Genomic DNA, 7,619 nt, shown 5'->3' on the forward strand with positions numbered 1-7,619 from the left:
TTAACTGGTTTATATTTTACAATTTTAGTTATAGATGGCAAGTATAATGTTAAGGAATATTTGTCTTATTAGCCAGAGATCCTTTTAAAATGTTTCTATTACTGTGAGTGATATGGTCAGCTTCTGATGTCTTTCTTTCTTTCTAATGGAGATGACTGTAGATGCTGCTAGAACACTGAACCTGGTCTCCTGTGTGAACCACCCCATCCTGACAGCTAAGATGTCCATGTGGACATTATGAGTGTTTGTATAGAGAGAAGCATGGCTGAAGAGCTTTGCATATCAGTCGTTTCTTGCTGCTGCCAAAGTCAAATTGTGATATCTGTGGTGTTTAGTTCATGGCCGCTTATGAGATGTAGATGACTGGTGGAATAGCCTTGTGATACATACTGGGTGTGCTCTTTGGTCGTTCACAAAACAAACAAACAAAAGCTGCACAAAATGCCACAAACTCACTAAAAGCTCCACAAAAATCACACAAATCAAGGGATGTCCGACAGTCAGTGTTGGATATTGTCCAACTCCTAATTGCCGATATCAACAGATACCGATATGCAGGCTTTTTCCAGTGGTGGAAACATAACTCAAACTTTTTACTTAAATAAAAGTAGGCAATACTGCAATATAGAAATACTCCGTTACAATTCAACATGTACTCGAGTAAAGGTACAAAGGTTTTGGTATAAAATGTACTTAAAATACCAAAAGTAATTATTAATAATGACTCATGCAAAATGTCTCATCTAAAATGATCTAATCTCTCACAAGCTCACATGTGTCTTATTGTATTGTGAGCTTGTATAGATGTTTTTAATGTAAAAGAATAAATAAAGTAAAATTAAGGGTTAGGGTTATTCATTTTTAATGCCTTATCGGCCGATAATATCGGACATCCCTAACAAAAACATATATCAAACGTGTCAATACATTTCAAAGAATGCCACAAGTGGCACTAAAACTTCACCAATAAATAAAGAAACATCCATGTTCCATAAATTAAATGCCACAAAGGTTTGCCGAAAAAATGAAGAAATTACAAAAAATAAGTTTCTTAAACATCTTCTGCCGTATGTCCATAGAACTTCAGCTCTGTTGCAGCTAGGTCACCTAAGCCACGATCACCATTCGGTGGCCGGTATTTGGGGCAAATGGTCATTACGTGTTCCACAGTCTGTAGTGGATCCTCGCATTCACAGTGGGCACTGTCCGAGATGTCCCACTTCTGCAGGGGAGGTGCTGGCAAAGAACATATTTGGGGTCCTCAATGTATTCCACTGGTCCCTCTGTCTTGCCTTCACCCAGGATGCCTTGGAGGTGTCAGCTGGTGTTGTGTGGAGCAGTTCCTGGGCCTGTGTGGCAAAGGGGCACAGTGACTTGAGGCACGTGTGCTGTGGCAAAGGTCGCCGTGACTTGGTGTGTGTGTGTGTGTGTTGTGGCAAAGGGCACCGTGACTTGAGGCACGTGTGCTGTGGTGTCTCTGACGACCTTGTGGAGGAGATGGCTGGGATTCACTCAGCTGTGCCTTCCCGGTGAGGGCCAGCGTGGCTGCTTCTCGTCTGACCTCTGTTGGAGTGATTCCAGCGAGAACAGGCAGGCAGTTTGTTTGGGGTGGCCCATCCTGTGTTGAGGGCAGCATCCAGCTTCTTGACATGAGAGCTACGGCTCCAGACTGGGACACAGTACTCGGGTCGTCTGCATAGCCATACTTCATTGATGTTGTTGCAGGGAGGTCATGGATGTAGCTGTTAGTGTTGAACAGCAGTTACTGGTGTGGAACCGAAAAGCTTCACAAACATGCCAAAAAATTCTAGTTTTGAACCTTTTTAATCTAGTTTATTTTCAAATAAATTTGTTTTTACTGTTTTGTGAAGCAACTTTGGGTACCTTGAAAAGTGCTATATAAATTGTATGTATTATAAAAAAACAGACACACAGCAATTGTCGCCACACAGACATCACAAATTCCTATTGGCAGCAGCAACAAGTGAGTGATGTGCAAAGCCATTCATAGACTATAACCACCATGTCTTCATTCCAGATGCTGCGAGGCTCAACCGGAGCCCCTACAGGTGGACATCTGCAGTTCTCGCTGTCCATGGATGAATCTGCATGGGGGGCTCTGAAGGCGGCTCAAAGTAAGAAACCACTTAGACTTTTCTATTACTGCGAGTGGTATGGTCTGCTTCTGTTTTAAATGTTCTCTATACATTTTGTGTATGATGTGAAAGGACACAATGTACATATATCTGGCTCTTGGTCACTTAAATTAATCTTTCGTTCTTTCTTTCTTAGGGTGGATGGGTCGTGGTAGACGTCGTGGTAGGACAGAGATCCGTTCCCGGGGGTTTCCTCTGAGGACTTCTGATGAGCTGTGAGTAGGAATATTTCTTGTTGGGATGGATATCTGTTGTACTGTTATGGTACGAAGTATAGCATGGCAGTATGATTCCTCCTAGTGGCACTGGTTGAATGTCTGTCAGCTCTCCAAGCTAATCAAAGTCTTAATGACACTTTTTTTTAACCACTTCAACCCCAGCATCTCTATTCTGGGGGGAGCGTTCAGCCAAATTAGCAGATCTACAAGCTCACACCGCATTGCGACGTGTTGTGAGCTTGTAGATCTGCTATGTTTGGCAAATCAATTTGTGTAGAGTGAAATCGGAGCATATACCAAATGCTCTCTTTAAAGGTCTGTTTTATCAAATCTATAGAGGGTTTAAGTGGTTCTGAATATGCAGCTCAACAAAAGCTAATGTAGTCTTTATTTCTTTCTTTTCTTAGGACGGAGATCTGTGTAGGTGCCGGAGGACTTCGGACCTGGGCCTGCCTGGTGAGGAACCGCACAGTAAGAACCGGCCTTTCACGATTATGAGGTTTCTTTTTACTGGACGATTATTGTCGCTCTAATAAATTGCAATTAAATATTTAAGTGTGGATAACTGCTTTTGTACTGTTATGGCACGAAGAATGGCATCATTTACTACAGTCATCCAAATGTTTTAAATATTTTATGATAAATCTAAATGACTCTGCACAATAGTTTTGAGAGTCAATATCTCATCTGCTTTTAGAAGCACTTGAATAAAAAATGACAAAAGATGTTGAGGACTGTACATGTGTTGATGCCTCCTAGTGGCACTGTGGTTGAATGTCTGTCAGCCTTCCAAGCTAATCAAAGTCTTAAAACCCCAGCATCCCTATTCTGGGGGGAGCTTTCAGCAAAAAATAGCAGATCTACAATCTCACACCGCGTTGCAATGTGTTGTGAGCTTGTAGAGCTAATGCTTTCTTCTTTCTCTCTCAGGATGGAAATGGCAGACGCAGCTGAAGCCTCTAGAGATCTGCAGGTCTGTCCATGGATGGATGGGAGGATGGAGATCTGGGTAGACGTCGCTGGAACGCCACTGCTGGACAGGGTACACGCACACACACACACGCACACGCACACACACAGAGCAAAGCTAATTTGGTGTGTTTTTTTTCTTTTCTTTCTTTGTTAGAATGGAGATATCGATAGACGAGCTGATGTTCCCGGACAGAGATCCGTTCCAAAGCTCCCCCCCCCCCCGGGGGCTTCCTCAGAGGACTCTGATGAGCTGTGAGTAGGAATAGTTCTTTCTTGTTTCTGAGGATGGATAACTGCTTTTGTACTGTTATGGCACAAAGAATGGCATCATTTACTACAGTCATCCAAATGTTTTAAATATTTTATGATAAATCTAAATGACTCTGCACAATAGTTTGAGAGTCAATATCTCATCTGCTTTTAGAAGCACTTGAATAAAAACTGACAAAAGATGTTGAGGACTGTACATGTGTTGATGCCTCCTAGTGGCACTGTGGTTGAATGTCTGTCAGCCTTCCAAGCTAATCAAAGTCTTAAAACCCCAGCATCCCTATTCTGGGGGGAGCGTTCAGCAAAAAATAGCAGATCTACAAGCTCACACCGCGTTGCAACGTGTTGTGAGCTTGTAGAGCTAATGCTTTCTTCTTTCTCTCTCAGGATGGAAATGGCAGACGCAGCTGAAGCCTCTAGAGATCTGCAGGTCTGTCCATGGATGGATGGGAGGACGGAGATCTGGGTAGACGTCGCTGGAACGCCACTGCTGGACAGGGTACACGCGCACACACACACACACATGCACACACAGAGCAAAGCTAATTTGGTGTGTTTTTTTTCTTTTCTTTCTTTGTTAGAATGGAGATATCGATAGACGAGCTGATGTTCCCGGACAGAGATCCGTTCCAAAGCTCCCCCCCCCCCCCCCCCTCCCCCGGGGGCTTCCTCAGAGGACTCTGATGAGCTGTGAGTAGGAATAGTTATGGCTTGTTTCTGAGGATGGATAACTGCTTTTGTACTGTTATGGCACGAAGAATGGCATCATTTACTACAGTCATCCAAATGTTTTAAATATTTTATGATAAATCTAAATGACAAATAATAAATGCACAATAGTTTGAGAGTCAATATCTCATCTGCTTTTAGAAGCACTTGAATAAAAAAATGACAAAAGATGTTGAGGACTGTACATGTGTTGATGCCTCCTAGTGGCACTGTGGTTGAATGTCTGTCAGCCTTCCAAGCTAATCAAAGTCTTAATGACACTACCACTTCAACCCCAGCATCCCTATTCTGAGGGAGCGTTCAGCAAAAATAGCAGATCTACAAGCTCACACCGCGTTGCAACGTGTTGTGAGCTTGTAGGGCTAATGCTTTCTTCTTTCTCTCTCAGGATGGAAATGGCAGTAGACGCAGCTGGAGCCTCTAGAGATCTGCAGGTCTGTCCATGGATGGATGGGAGGACGGAGATCTGGGTAGACGCTGGAGGACTTCGGACCTGGATGGATGGGAGGACAGAGGACGGAGATCTGGGTAGACGCTGGAGGACTTCCGACCTGGGCCTGGATGGATGGGAGGACAGAGGACTGAGATCTGTGTAGACGCTGGAGGACTTCGGACCTGGGCCTGGATGGATGGGAGGACAGAGGGCGGAGATCTGGGTAGACGCTGGAGGACTTCGGAGAGGAACTCAACATATACGAACCGCTTCAGTGAGGAACTCAACAGTACGAACCGCTTTAGGGTTGGGGCTTTTTTAAAGGCTTTATAGTAAAAAGCCAATAATCGTCCGTTGCCGATAATCGGTCAATCCCTATTCTTAAACGTTACTGTAAGTGCATGTGTATGTTGTGACAGGACACACACCCACACACACAGCAAAGCTAATTTGGGGTGCGTGTGTCTGTCTGTCTGTCTGTCTTTCGTTCTTTGTTAGAATGGAGATCTCAGCCGATGCCCGAGATCCGAAGCTTTCCCTGAGTGTTTCCGCTGAGGACTTCTGGGTCGCTGGGAGGCTCGGATGGAGCTGGAAGGTTCGGTAGACATCACTGGAACCCGTTTAGGCCTGTCGGAATTTGAGGTTTTATAATGGCCGATTTAATTGTTTCTCAAATAAATTACTAGTAACAATTTAATTGCGTCATAACGTAACATTCTAAATAAAACTTTGGCTTTTGTAGGCTTTGTAAACAAAAAGCTGCACATGGCATAATTCAACAACTTTATACACTAAAAGAGAAGAAAATTACAAAGTGACACGTTTAGAGCTTGTAGATCGGTTGCTTCCATTATTTCTTTAAAATGTTTGACAATATATGAACATTTTCAACATGGAGACGATTATGACTAATCTCTAAAAAAAGTATCTCAAATACTTGGCGATTAGGTAATTGTGACAGGCCTAAATCCTTCTAGTTGTGTTTTTTTATATCATGTTCTGTAATCAGTTAGGGTTGACTATAGACTTTTTTTTAGGAACAAGATCATCATGCCGGTGAAGAGCACGTTTCTAGCCGATGGAGCAACTATTTCTGATCACCTTTGGAGTTACATCACAGCAAGGTAACTATACAACACACGCACACACACTATGATCATGACATGACATCAGCTTGTGACTGCAACTTGTTCCTGTTCGCAGATGACTCGGCACTGCTAGTCTCGGACAGGAACAAACTGCAGGTTGAAAAGGCCCTCAGCTCTGAACTCGGTAGAATCTGCACCTGGCTCGCTGATAACAAACTATCTTTACACCTGGGAAAAACTGAATCCATTCTCTTTGGATCTAATAGTAATCTCAGCAAGGCAAATGGCTTCTTGGTTAGAGTTGGTGACAATGTTATCACACGTAAAGATGAAATTACCTACCTAGGTTCCATCCTGGAGGCTAATCTTTCCGGTGATAAAATGGCCACCAACGTAATCAAAAAAGTCAACCAAAGAACAAGATTCCTTTACAGGATCTCCTCACTGGTCAACAAAAACACCTTGAAGACCTTAACAGGAGCCCTCGTACAAGGTTTCTTTGACTATGCATGCACCTCCTGGTACCACAGCACCTCAAAGGCCCTTAAAACTAGGCTCCAGACCTCCCAAAACAAACTGGTCAGGCTCCTACTTGGCCTCACCCCCCGAACCTACCTCACTCCTGCCCACTTTGACAGGCTGGAATGGCTTAGGGTCGACGACAGAGTACAGCATCTTGCAATGGGTCTGGTCCACAAGATTCGATACACCACCAAGATACCCATGTACCTGTCTAGATACTTCCTTTATGTTAACGAAGTCCACACCCACAACACCAGAGGGAGTGCAACGAACCAACAACCCAGATTCGGCACAAACAAGGGACTAAATTATTTTCACTCCTATGCCACCAAAATGTGGAACGCCCTACCAACAGTCATTAAGACATGTGAATCCCTTGACTCCCTTTTTCCCCTCACTGTATACGTTTATTTTCCCTTTTTACCTCCTTTATGATGAATTCCTGTTCTGTTCTTTGACTATATAGAAGTGTCTTTGTACGTCTCTAAATGTTTTGAAGAATTGAACATGGTGGACCCTCTTGTAAACAAGTGTAATGCTTAATTGGGTCGTCCACTTGCAGTTAACAGTCTTTGTATTGAGTTTGTGCTTGACATGTACTGTAATTCTGCAAACTGTTAATAAATATTTCAATCAATATTGTTTTATGAACAAAGTAGTAATGAGCATTTCTTTCTTTTCTTTAGGACGTTGCTGGTCTCCTGTGTGGCTCCATCTGGAGGTCACCAGGGTTCTGAGTCACTCAGATCCTGACTGGTAGTGGTGATATGTAGATGTGATCAATCAGGGCTCTAAACAATAAAATAATAAACCAATATAAATAACTAGATAATAATATAAATAAATGGATAAAACGAACGATAAAAAAATAGATTATAGTAAAATAAAAGTAAATTAAAATAGTAAAATAAAAGTAAATTCAAATTAGTAATAGCATAGTAATGGCTAAAATAAATATAATTAGTAATATAGACAATAATACATAAAATAAATTAAATTATCAATATAGTAATGCATAAAATTAGTAATAACAGTAATACATAAAATAAATAAATGCATAAAAAATAAAATGAGTAATAACAGTAATACATAAAACAAATACTATTTGTAATGCATGAAGTAAAATTAGTAATAACATAGTAATACATCAAATAAATACAATTAGTAATATAGTTATACATAAAATTAGTAATAACATAGTAATATATAAAATACAATTAATACATAAAAT

General features: G+C 41.7%; 1 long non-coding RNA gene across 1 annotated transcript; it reads left to right on the forward strand.

Annotated features, from left to right (window-relative positions):
- Positions 1 to 5,285: 5,285 nt before the first annotated feature.
- On the forward strand, positions 5,286 to 7,279 carry LOC308322345. Its single transcript, XR_013964694.1, has 3 exons — positions 5,286 to 5,373; positions 5,816 to 5,902; positions 7,075 to 7,279. It is a non-coding gene; the product is annotated as an uncharacterized lncRNA (long non-coding RNA).
- Positions 7,280 to 7,619: the final 340 nt, after the last annotated feature.

The sequence above is a fragment of the Protomyctophum bolini genome (genome assembly GCF_963924005.1).
Source record: "Protomyctophum bolini genome assembly, chromosome: 10".
NCBI lineage: Eukaryota > Metazoa > Chordata > Actinopteri > Myctophiformes > Myctophidae > Protomyctophum > Protomyctophum bolini.